We start from the raw sequence: 12,998 nt of genomic DNA, 5'->3' as shown, positions 1-12,998 counted from the left end.
TCCCTCTCAAAGTCTACTTGTGCAATGCATGAATGAAGTCTCATACCCCAATTCATACTAAGCAGAACCCCTTGAGAAACCATGCAATTACTGTTGTGGAAGTTTCTCTAACAGACAACCATCACTTAAGAACTATAGTGATGATACAATGTTATTAGCCCCACGCTGCCCGGGCCATCCTATACCTTGCCGTGGTATAGGACCTGAACTACTAAGTGGATCCACTAGTAGTTTCCTTGCTTGCTTCTTTTAGAAAGCTATTACTCTTTTCTGAAAACTAGCCCGAAGGCCCTTTGGAAATATCTGTTTCCGCTCTTATTTAAATGTGTAAAACATTTTAAATCTCTTTGGGAATACTTAGTCCCCATATACTTTTGAATAAATGAACTTCAACTTTATTCTTTACTGAACTCAAAACTTAAGTCTTAAAACAAGGTTAAAACGTTTGCAAAAGACTTTTGGAAAACTTTGTGAACTTCTCTTAACTTGACTCTTGACTTCTTTTGACTTTGATCTTAACTGCTCTTGACTTGACTCTTAACTGGTCTTTGAATTGAATTATGGATTCAAGGATTGTGATTTGTTATTGGAAAGATCTCATGATGTTTAGGAATGATTTTAGATAGATAAACATAAGGAAAAAAACCAAAATCTATATTTGAAGGTGGGTCCGCGACGCGGAGAAACTTTTAAAATTTAGTTTCAAAAACGACTTTTAAGGCAGAATGCTCCGAGATAGCTCCGTGATGCGAAACAGAAATTCCCAAATCTGGGAACCAGCTTCGCAACGTGGAGGCAGTGCCGGACTTCTTCCGACGAAATTTTCTTCTTCGTTTTTCGGCTCTAAACCCTCTAAACTTCATGGGCTCCTTTACCCAACACTTAGAATCTATTAAATTTTCAAAGTACATCAGATTCTACTCAAAATCGAACCTAAAATCACATATTATAATCAAATAACTCCTCAACGAATTCAACGAAACAAGAATCTAATGAAACTTCAACAAGCCCATCAAGAACTCAATTTCTAAGCTTTCAATAACTTAAATTCGCTGAAATAAATCATGATTGGTGCGTGGGCGAATTAACCCAACGCTATGTGATCTCACATACCTTGTAGGGATCACCCCCGACGAAATCCACAAGCCAAACTCGGCGATCTTGACGAATCTTGAACGTTCTTCTCATTTCTCCTTTTTTCTACTCTTCTTTTCTTTTCTCTCAAAACCCTAACTCTTTTTTCAAAAGCGTAAACTGACTAAGATCAGTTTAGACCCCTAACTAATTACCAAAAACGAATTAAAATAAAAGGGTAAGGAAAAGACCAAACTACCCTTCTAAAATCCGTATTGGACTTTCCTTATTCCAACAACCCAACTTCCAAATGGCATAACTCACTCATACAAACTCAGAATCGCGCAAACTCAACAGCGTTGGAAAGATCATTCCAATCATATCTGGAAGTACCTCTAACTCATCCTGAGCTAGAAGTTATGGCCGTTTGAAGTTGAGCAAAAACTCATTTTTCCTAACCTAAACAAATTTCCAGATTTTCAATTCTTTCCAAAAATGACTATTTCCAATTCCTAGCTTCTTCCTAGTTATTTCAAATTGCGAGATGTTACATATATTTTCACATTTACATGACAACTTTTATAAATTACACGACTTTCTTGATTTTTCGTGTGTGCCATTGATATGGCGCATTGGAGTATCCAAAAAAATTTCCTAAGAAATTTTATTAGGACCTCCATAATAAGTTGGAAAAGTGCTACATACAGTCCCATTGTAATTTTTCAGGCATATTTTCTTGATTTTTATATATATTATCTCATGACTCTACCGTCTCGAAGTGCCCAGAAAAGTTCTCTGAGACGATTCTTGACAAAAAAGTGTTCAATAATCTGTTGAAATGTGGTTGTATTCATCTAAAATGTTCATCATGTATCAGTCTTTCTTGCAAAGAACAGCTATGCATAAATGGTTTCATTTCTCTGTTGATTTACCTGTTAGTTAAAGACTCTTCCCATTTGGAACTTAACCAAAAACTTTTTGGTGGATGAAGAATAGTTATGATGTGACAAACAAAATTTGTTTGAGACTCGGAATAGTTATGATACAAACAAAATTTGCTCAGACTCTTCTTAGAATTTGCCAATTGAATTATTGAATCTCATTTTCAAAAAAAGGATTAAATTTCGGTCTTTCTCTTTCTTTTTAACTTTTTCTCTTTGATTCAACTTCTCATCTTTTTTCTTCTTTTTTTTTTTTTTTTTTACTATTGTTTAAAATTTTGGTGTTTCTTTTTGTTTTTAAATATTTTATTTTAAAAAATGTAAAATTTAGCCTATCTATTTGATATACTTTTTTAACATTTGATAGTTTTTTTTACTATCCTGTATAAATTATTTACCTTACTAGAAATAGTTTTAAAAAATTATTTGTCAATTAACAAATTAAACTATAATTTATTTTTAATTTCATACTACACTAATAACTAAATTCTTCTTGAAATACAACAGAGTTAGTAAACAAGCGCTGTGCAAACTACATGTTTGATTGGCCAATGACTAACAATGACAGCTCTCAGATAAAACAACACAATGCTAGGACAGACCTCCAAAGATTCCAGTCTTTTAATACAGCTCCATAGCAGACTCCTATCAAACTAACAACATAGAGTTCCAAATTCTTCTTTCAACAAATCTTGCGGCAGCATTAGATTGTGCCTGAAATAAGACCATGATATGCAAACATTAGGAAATTCTTAAAAAGGCAAGTATTCTCTTACCTATATAACGAAAATTCTTTCTAATACTTACTCAACGTTTCACTGGATAATTAATTGTATCGTAAAAATCCTAGATACCCATTACTCCCTCTGTTTCAATTTGTTTCTCTTTTTATTTGACTTGGCATGAAGTTTAACACGTTTCACTGGCTAGAGACCTTTTGAAAATCAGAGAATAACAAAAAGAGATACAACAAGGATTCTAAGAATTCTAAAAGTTGATCTGAATCCTCTCTACTCCTATCTCGTTACACCAAAAATATAGACATACAATGCAATTCTATTGAACTTTTCTTTTTTTTTGACAAATGTAACTGGTTATTCCATTTAACCTTGTAAATGGAATTGGATGTATCTTCGAAATTCCTACTATTCCTCTCTTCCACATTGTCCACCAAAAGCAATGTGGAATTAAACTCCACCAAGTCTTATGTCTCTAGAATGGAGCATTTTACTATGAGGAGGAAAATAGTATCACTTTTCATATAAAGCATATGTCCTCATCATCAGAAATAGCAAACAAACATAAGAATTCGATCAATACCTTTTGTGCAAGCAACACACAAATTTGCAGGTGCATTAGTCTAAACGATTAAAACTGCATGAAAGCACGAATTGCCAACTTAACTATGATGTAATCAGTAGCCCATCTTTATTGATCCTTAAAACGTTAACAAAATCAGAAATAGATGTATATGAAGAACATCATTAGTGATTAATACCTTGGTGGCACCTAGTAAAATCATAAAGAATAGTGAAACTTTGAAAGGGTAAATTAATACCTTGGTGGCACCAGCCTCGAGGTTGTTGAAAACCAACTCCTCAACAACCTTGTGAAATAATACAAGATAATCCCTGTGACTGAATTGAACTCCAAATAGCCTCAAGCATTCGCTTAATGCTCCCCATCTCGCTCAAAAGGTAAAAACAAATTCTTGAACATCCTCAACACACACTGCAACATAGTTTTTCAAAAAAGATTTCTTGAATGGCTGGGAAAGCATGCAAATCATGCATCCGAATGGGTGTATTTTGGTATAAAGCAAGCCTACGAAACCATAGTTAAAATGGGCAGACAAAAAGGAAGCATATACTGTCTCTCCATAAGCTGGGCTAAAAGTACCAATATGTATGTTCCAAAACAAACTTCAGCTAGAATAAATAATCAAAACATCTCCTACATACTAGTTTTCCCAATTACAAATAGAACCGCAAAATAATAAATATAAGAACATCCGTAAAAAGACACTAATGAACACAAATCGTCAACAGCCAATCAGTTCTGTAATGTTTAATATATTAGAATATTATTTTAATATATTTATGGACAAGATATTATATTGTTATGACTTATGATTATCGTATTATTAGTTTTCTTATGAAATATTAATTATCTAAATCATAATTAGAATATCATTTTAATCTATTAAATCTTAGCCATTGATTTTTATCTATGTCATGTGTCTCACATCCAAGCAAAAACTTGAGAAAAATAGAGAGAATGGAAATGGAGAGGAACCGAATCCGAAAACTTAGTACTAGAAATTAAAAGGAAGAAAAAGACGAAAAAAGGAAAAAGTAACATAAAAAGGAAGAGTATAAAACATTATTTTTTTGTTTTTACTTTTTCTTTAATCACTTCTCTCTCCTTTTTCTTTTTTATTTTACATTATATATATAATTAATGTGGGTATAATAACTATGTTAAAAGTAAATTAGACAATATTTTATAATTTTTTTAAAAATAGCACATAAATAAGAAAATATATTTTAATTATAATTCTTGGTCTAAGAGATATTTTTTGACAAATACTATAGTTTTAAAAAATAAAATTATGAAAAATAAAAATGTCATGAATAATAATAAATTATGATAATAAGTAAGAGAAATGAATAATATTATCAATATTTAGAATCTTTTAAAAATAGAAGGTAGAAAGAGGAATTTAAGAAAAAGTAATAAATTGTAGTAATGGAAGGAGAGAGATAAATAAGGTATTTGAACTACTTTTACTCATTTTATAGATCAAAAGAAAAAAAACAAATTGTAAAGAAGAAAAAGTATATTCAATAATAATAGTAAATTATGATAATAAGGAGGAGAGATAAATAAGATGTTTCACTTAAAAAAAAAAAACTATAAAAATAGAAGGTAAAACGACTAATTTAAGAAAAAATATTAAATTATAGTAATGATGAAGAAAGATAAAAGCAATAATTTGTAGTAATGGTAAGAAGAAAAATAAACATGGTAAACATATTTATCATAATCATAATATAAAGGTGAGTATTATAAATATGTTAAAAAAATATTAAATTAGATATTATTTTATAACTTCTTTTGAGTTTTTTTAACATAAAATTTTAATAAAAAAAATATTTAAAAGAAAGGGAGAAAAAGGATAATTGTGATTCTTGATCAAAGAGATATTTTATTTTTGCATATTTTACAGATCAAGAGAAAAAAAAAATTAACAAAAAAGAGAAATTTTGAAGAATAATAATTTCTAAGATCTATTTTTCTTCAAATTTTATAAATCAAAAGAAAGAAAACAATTAAGGAAAAAGAGATTTTTTGTGAATAAGAATAATTAATTATAGTAATAAAGAGGAGATATAAATAAGATTTTTATTTAAAATAGAATGTAGAAAAAGTAATATATTGTAGTAGTAATGATGAGGAGAAATGAAAAATATTTAATAGATTGTAATAATGGTGAGGAGAGAGATAAACAAGATATTATATATATATTTTATTATTATTATTATTATTTTTTTAAAAAACCAAAATAAAGAAAAAAATCAAAAATTGACAAAAAGACAAATAAGAATTCTGGCCAAAGTGAGGTATTACATCAGTCACCTTTATATTTTCCTAAATTGAGATATCAATCTTCAATTATAATTTTAAATTAATGATTGACATATAATTTATTTTATTCATATTTATGCGTAATTGCGATACAAATTCAAATTTAATCATTTATTTTTTACGTAATTTTTTATTTATTGTGCATTGATATGATGAGTTTGTTTGTTTGTTTTGTTGATTATCTAACTATGCTTATTTGACAAATTTTATCTTGTGTTGTGAGTTATTTCAATTTTCTACATTGAATAGATGAATTTCCGACGATTATTATGTATGAAAAATATTTAAAAGTTATACTTTTTTTAATAATTTTTTTTGATATTCCTATCTTGATATCCGCACTCTTTCAAACTGTAACAAACATGAGCCTCCTTAAAATTGTTGGTGTAATATACCACAAATAATATAAATTACAGTTGAAATAAAATGAACAAAAATGAATAAACTGGCTCTCTTTAAGGAGATTCAAGCTCATTGCGGCATAATCTGCACCGATCCAGCAACATCACTCTTGACTTGCCCCCTCCATGATACAACAACCCAATAACGGCGTACAACTCAAACAACTTTGGATTGAGTCCAAAGTTCCACAACAAGAACACCTTCCTTCAAAATATAACTACTCTCTTTGTATAGTGAATATAGTTGAAGACTTAGAATATTTTCTTTGTCTCAACTCTCTCTTTCACTACATTAACTCAATATACACAATATAATACTATTCATCTTTTTCACTCTATATTTTCTTGTGCATCTCTTCATTCTTCTACTTCTTCCTAACACAAAGGAAGACCACATTATTTATAGGTGATGAATTCTTCCTTCCAATAAATAGGAAGACAGTGGGTAATAAATTTGTCAAATGAATGACTCAAATGTTACATAAGTTACAAGACATAAAGATAGAATAATGAGTGAAATGAAGAGTTGGTGGTTACATAAGTTACTAAAAACTATGACCACTTTCATCCACAATTGATGAGTAAAGAGGCACAAATATAATGTCCACCAATAGACATAACATGATATATAATGTGACATATAATATATTTTTATTAATATTAAGATGTCACACCAACATATATATTATAAAATGTCACTCCTTGACATAAACGTGCACCCAACTTAGTTGGTTAGAAATTTCAGTTTCACTATATTGATTGTGTGTTCGACGGGCTAAAGGATAAATAGAGCATTCCATGTTCTTATGAGTGAGATGTATTCTTATCTTAAAGATTCTTGAGAATCTTTTAAAAAATCACCTAGTAATTCTGACACCTTTTAGATAATATACCGAAATTTTGATCACGTTGATATGTATGTTATTTTAGTTGGAGAAGTCGATAATTATAGTGGTGGAGAAAGTTGTTTTTTCAGGCTTATAAGTACTAAACTATGAAGTTCATAAAGAGTTTGAGAAGAACTAAATTTGCAAGAATAATTGAGGCAAGAGGACATTTTAAAAAATGAAACCTTAGCTTTAAATTTTGGAGTGTGCGATGGTTGAATTTGAAGGAGAGCCTTTATTTCATCTACTTTATATAAATTTATTCAGTGTTAAATTATCTTCATTCTAAATTTAGTATTTTGGAGCTACTTGGACAACATTTATGAGAAAACGAGTTTGTGTGGTAAAATTAAAGACTACATTTTACTTATAGGCGACCTGCATTAATATTAAACCAACAACTTCCATATATTCTAATACCGAACAATTTATAAACCAAATCAGTTTGTGTAGCCGCAGAATATAATATCTAACCATGCGGTTGAAAATTAAATCGAAATCGATAATTCGAATTGAAAAAATATTAGTATTATTTTATTAATAATGGGCTATTAGTGTAGCAGTTTTGATAACGGTTTTGATTTTTTTTGTTATCAGGTTATCTATTCTTAACGATTTGAGGTTTTTTCTTAATGGTTTAACTGATAACCCGATAATAAATTAAATAACTATATTTATAGTTTTATACCATTTATATATAAACTCCTTGACTTAAGGTTAGTTCCTATTTTTATTTTTGTTTGTCTCAAACTCTTGATTATTCAACAATGTAAAAGTGGTTGTTTTTGAGAAGATGTAATTTGTGAACTCATGTGCATGATTTATTTGATTTGTCACCTCCATGATTTTTTTTTTGTCAAAGCTTAACGGTTAAATGGAACCGATAACAATCAATAACCGACAAACCAAAATATTAATGGTATGATTATAAATTGACATCTCTACAAATCGATAACCAATAAATTAAACTGATAAACTTCACAATCAAATCGAACTGATTGATACACAACCTACGACAATATATGCTCTACCAAAACAACAACAACAGATTCTATATTACCCTTATGTAGAAGTGAGACTTAAAAAGGACCAACACTGCATTATTTTATTGTACTAAAGGCAGTAGTAACTGTACATTTTACAAAGGACCAACACTGCATTTTTGGATTGTACTAATGGTAGTACTAATTGTACATCAATAAATAAACACACTTTTTCTACAACTTTCGTCGTATAATCAGACAAATTGGTAACCCTAATTTCTCGCCTCCTTCCTACACTAGCACTATTCTCTCGACTCTTCCTTCTACTTGTGATCTCTTCAATGACGAATACGTCTGCTCCTTAGTATTTCCTCTTTCTCTACACACTTTCAATCTCTCTCTAAAGCCACAATTTCAATCTCTCTCTCAGGCTTTGCTGAAGATCTGTGTTTGTTTTGGACCAGCTGCGCAGGTACTTCTTCATGCTTTAACTTTCTCGCCTCCTTCGTAAAGTCTCTCAACTGTTCCTTCTACTTCTCACCTCTTCAATGGTCAATCCATCTGCTGCTTGCTGTTTTCTGTTTGTCTGCAGGGTTCAAATCGGACTATCAAGCTTTCCTCAACATTTCTGCTTGTTTCAGACGACCTACGCAGGTATTTCTTCATCGTTTAAGCCAAATTTACATGTTTGCAGTGCCAGCTCTAACGGAAAGCCTAACGTATAGTATAATCGCCCCCAAAATTCCACTGATTTTAGGCTTCAATATCAAATCAGGGCCCGCTTGATTGGATGACCACCGCTCTCCCGATCTACTGCTGAACGTCACCGCCCTTCTCCCGATCTACAGCTGAAGGTTCCCTCCTATTTTCATTTTCCTTGATGATTTACAATATGCTTCACTTCAATTGGTGAAGCTTCATTTTCTCATGTTGGTTAGTTTCAAAGATAATCTTTTCCTCTGGAAAATACTTTCCGCTTTAATTTAAATTTTTTATTTACCAGATCAATTTCTGCTATTGGATAGGGTATTAAAGTAGCTCACATCTACTAATTATACCGCTGCAGGACTTGCTGTCACATAAATATTCTCTTCATAACTTGTTGAGTTTTGATTAAAACACCTAAGATTCACTAAGACTTGGACCTTTGCCGTTTGTACATTCAGTAAAAATGCTATCTTCTTAGCTGAACAACTCATTACAAGACATTTTCACATTCTCTTCATAACTTGTTGAGTTTTGATTAAAACACCTAAGATTGACTAACACTTGGACCTTTGCCGGTTGTACATTCAGTAAAAATGCTATCTTCTTAACTGAACAACTCATTACAAGACATTTTCACGTACATTGCGAAGGTAACTAAACAGCTCTAGGGAACACTCTCCTCCGTACCTAATTCATTCTTCCTGCCATTTAACATATCTTTCATACTATAGAAACAACTTATTTACATAAACTGATTTACAATGCTGTTAAATCCATAAACTAATCTACCAACCAGGTATTCTGTTGACTTACAGAAGCTGATAACGTAACCTAATTATTATCCACCTGCGAATATTCAACTTATTAGAGACTGCGCTGCACACATAGGTAAAAGCAAAATCATTTTCCATACTTTCAACGAACCTTCTCAAACTGAACATAGACCAACTGCCTTTTTAAAAACATTTGATGATGTCTATTGTTTGGTGCAAAAATATATTATAGCAGATGAAATTATTCCATCGTTGGTACTTACTGTGTCTCAATAGTCACTATGGTTGACGGGATGGAAATGTATTACTTGCTCTGCATTCTTGCTCTTATGTTAGCTGCTTCAATTCATGCTATCAATACGTTAGACTATCTCCATGGAATTGTTCTGTTCGGTCATTCACATTATGGGAGGAATACCACCTCCAATTTCCTGCTTAAACATGCTGTCATTTGTCACATATGTTCTATCCCCGCATGTTCCGTATTTACAGCTATTATATGTCTTTGCTTCCTTTTGTCTCAATACTTGTCCAAACAAATCACTTAGCAAAAGCCACGAACATATTTGATCTACTATATTTAAACAGTCCTTTCATTTCCCCCATATGTACTTCTAACTTTTTCTATATCTAATTTGGTGAAATTCAATATTCCTGCGTACTCAATTTATTTCGCAGCAGATTGGCTGCAACTCAACGATACAAATACCAGTCGTACAGAACACCCTGCTGTGTTTGGAGCACCGTCTACATTATCACCACCTTCGAGGGACTGCTTCAACTGCTGACCCAAAACGTATATTGACACTACCCACCCCACCAGATTCAGCAACATCCCACACGTGCTCGCAGGTACGTTATATCTTCTCTCCCATGCTGTATACACTTTCGTACACCCACCAGCTGTTCCCTCATATTTTTCTTCGCCTGTAACAAAAAAAAAATTGAAACACACTCAACATTCTTATGTCACCCAATTGTACTGTTGCCTGCAGTAAGAGACTCTCTTCTACTGGTAGTCTGAACAATTTCTGCTACTTTATTTTCACTGCTGATTTACTACTTCTCTTCCTGATTTAGTTACTGCTCTTTGCAACTCACTTCTCCTTCAACTATTTAAATTATCCTTTCAGCTTCCTTCAACTCTCTGTTTTTCAACATACTCCAAATTCTGAATGCCTATTAAAAAATATTAACCGCTACAAATATCTCATGTCATATAATTAATTAGTCCTTTACATTGTTCCCTCTGTAGTTGTAACTTGCCTCATCTTCAATTGCCTGTAATTGAATATTCCTACATACTAAATCTGTTTTGCAGGCAATTGCCCGCAGCTAAAAGCGAAAAATACCACTCAGACAGAGCAGCCTGCCGGCTGTACAGGAGCCTCTTCATTGTTACGTGCTTGCAGCCATTGCTTTGACTCCTCATGCAAACTGTCTACTGAGGTTAGACCGTCCACAGGATTCGCCAGCATCCCACACGTGATCACAGGTATCTTATATGTGCTCTCCCATGATCTATACGCTTTTATACACCCACCAACTACTGTCTCCAATTTTACTTCCTTTGAAACTCCAAACTTTCGCATAGAGTCAGAAGTCTTATCTCGCCCATTTCAACTATTCACTCCATTAGAAATTCCTCTCATAATGCTACTAGGACCAATTTATATTACTTTACTTTTGCTGTTAATTTAGTGCTTCTCTTACTCATTTACTTTCCACTCTTTCCACATCACTTTGCATTCATTATCCAGGTTTAAGATTTTTTTTGTTTGTTTTGATAATTGCAGTGTTTGAGCTAGCTTGCATGGACCTCGACTAATTTTATGGGTACCTGCTACCTCTCACGAGCATAGGCATCAGATAACTCTGTCCCCCGAGGCTGTGAATCGAGGTTTAAGATTCTTGAAAAACAGAGTTTGAGTTATCTTCTGCCTTACCTATGTTAGTGTGAGTCCATTCTTTTGTGCTTATTTCAACAACATCATCAACATCAACATACCCAGTGTAATTCCATAAGTGGGGTTTGAGGAGGTAGAGTGTACGTAAACCCTTACCCCTACATCGTGGAGGTGGAGAGACTGTTTCCAAAAGACAAACTTATTTCTGCAAAAGAGTACAAATTTGTTTCTTTTTTCAAGTTTTACTGGATTTTGCTGATCATATGAACTAATTACGTACAGTTTGAAGATTTCCTTTATATTTTATTTATGATTTTTATAGAAGTAAGTCACATTGAATATGTTATGTATGTTCTAAGCATCTTGGTTCATCAACATCAACATACCCAGTGTAATTCCATAAGTGGGGTTTGAGGAGGTAGAGTGTACGTAAACCCTTACCCCTACATCGTGGAGGTGGAGAGACTGTTTCCAAAAGACAAACTTATTTCTGCAAAAGAGTACAAATTTGTTTCTTTTTTCAAGTTTTACTGGATTTTGCTGATCATATGAACTAATTACGTACAGTTTGAAGATTTCCTTTATATTTTATTTATGATTTTTATAGAAGTAAGTCACATTGAATATGTTATGTATGTTCTAAGCATCTTGGTTGTTTATATATAAGTGAGTTATATAAATTAAATTTTTTATCAAGATATACTAAAAAAGCAATTGATTCCTAATTAACGGTCAACTCAACAGGGAGTGGAGAAGACAAAGGTGCATCATATATGTGTCGAAGTTGCTCATGAAGAAGTTATACGTTTTGCATGCACCAAATTCATCTGAATATCCTTAACGCAATATGTAACTTTTGACTGCAGGGTGTTGAAGTATCAGCACATAAGTAGGAACACAAAATAGCTATCCACCATCTTCTTAAAGTCGAACACTTGCTCAGGTATACGTTACTGTTTTTCCCCTGTTGGTTCAAGCAAAATTAAGAAATTATTTCAAAAGGTTAACGAGTTAATGAAACTAATTAATCTATAGTTATTTATCTTCTGGGAGTTTTCTATTGATGATCTGCAATATCACAATAATCACCATTAATTGACTTGTATAGTCCATCGTTCAGAATATTGTGTAGATATGACTAGGTTAATGTTTTAGAAAGTTAATTCTATAAAATATTGTGAATGTGTGTGGTTGGTACTTGCTTGAAAATTTGACGGATTCCTATTTGTTGGTTGTCTTTGACATTCTTTTTTTCTACCTCCCAAAATATTTACTAACTTGACTAATCATTAGTATTATTGCAACAGCTTATTAGCTTTTAACATGAGTGCGGATAGAGCAAAAAAGTGAGGACAAACTTAGTAGTTTGATTATTTTAGAGCATTTGTATGTATCTCGCTATATGAGGTATTATGGACCTACTAAAAAAAATTATATTTGTGACAATCTGATGCTTTCTTCTCAGTTTCTATGCAGTAGTTGACAAAATGTTACTCAAACCTCATTTTGCAGGCAACAAGAGCGTTGATAATCTCTTCATATACAAGATCCAGGCAAAACCAGAGAGTTGAGAGAAAAAACACACACAGACAGATGAAGACGAAGAAGAATGAGGTGAGAATATTACAAGATGTCGAATCAAACAGTTCTAATAGAGATTCCATCACTAACGCTCC

At 32.1% G+C, this 12,998-nt stretch overlaps 1 long non-coding RNA gene across 2 annotated transcripts; it reads left to right on the top strand.

Moving 5' to 3' along the window:
- Positions 1–8,195: 8,195 nt before the first annotated feature.
- Positions 8,196–9,884, top strand: LOC107060610 (uncharacterized). Of its 2 annotated transcripts, XR_001473436.1 has the most exons (4): positions 8,196–8,406; positions 8,527–8,588; positions 8,692–8,788; positions 9,439–9,884. It is a non-coding gene; the product is annotated as an uncharacterized lncRNA (long non-coding RNA). The 2 variants fall into 2 exon arrangements; XR_001473435.1 differs by lacking the exon at positions 9,439–9,884 and having other exon boundaries at positions 8,692–9,130.
- The last annotated feature ends 3,114 nt before the right edge of the window (positions 9,885–12,998 follow it).

Source organism: Solanum tuberosum, unplaced genomic scaffold (genome assembly GCF_000226075.1).
Source record: "Solanum tuberosum cultivar DM 1-3 516 R44 unplaced genomic scaffold, SolTub_3.0 scf00083, whole genome shotgun sequence".
In the NCBI taxonomy this organism is placed as follows: domain Eukaryota; kingdom Viridiplantae; phylum Streptophyta; class Magnoliopsida; order Solanales; family Solanaceae; genus Solanum; species Solanum tuberosum.
Note: the sequence above shows the minus strand (reverse complement) of the source record. Positions and strands in the feature narration are given on the sequence as shown.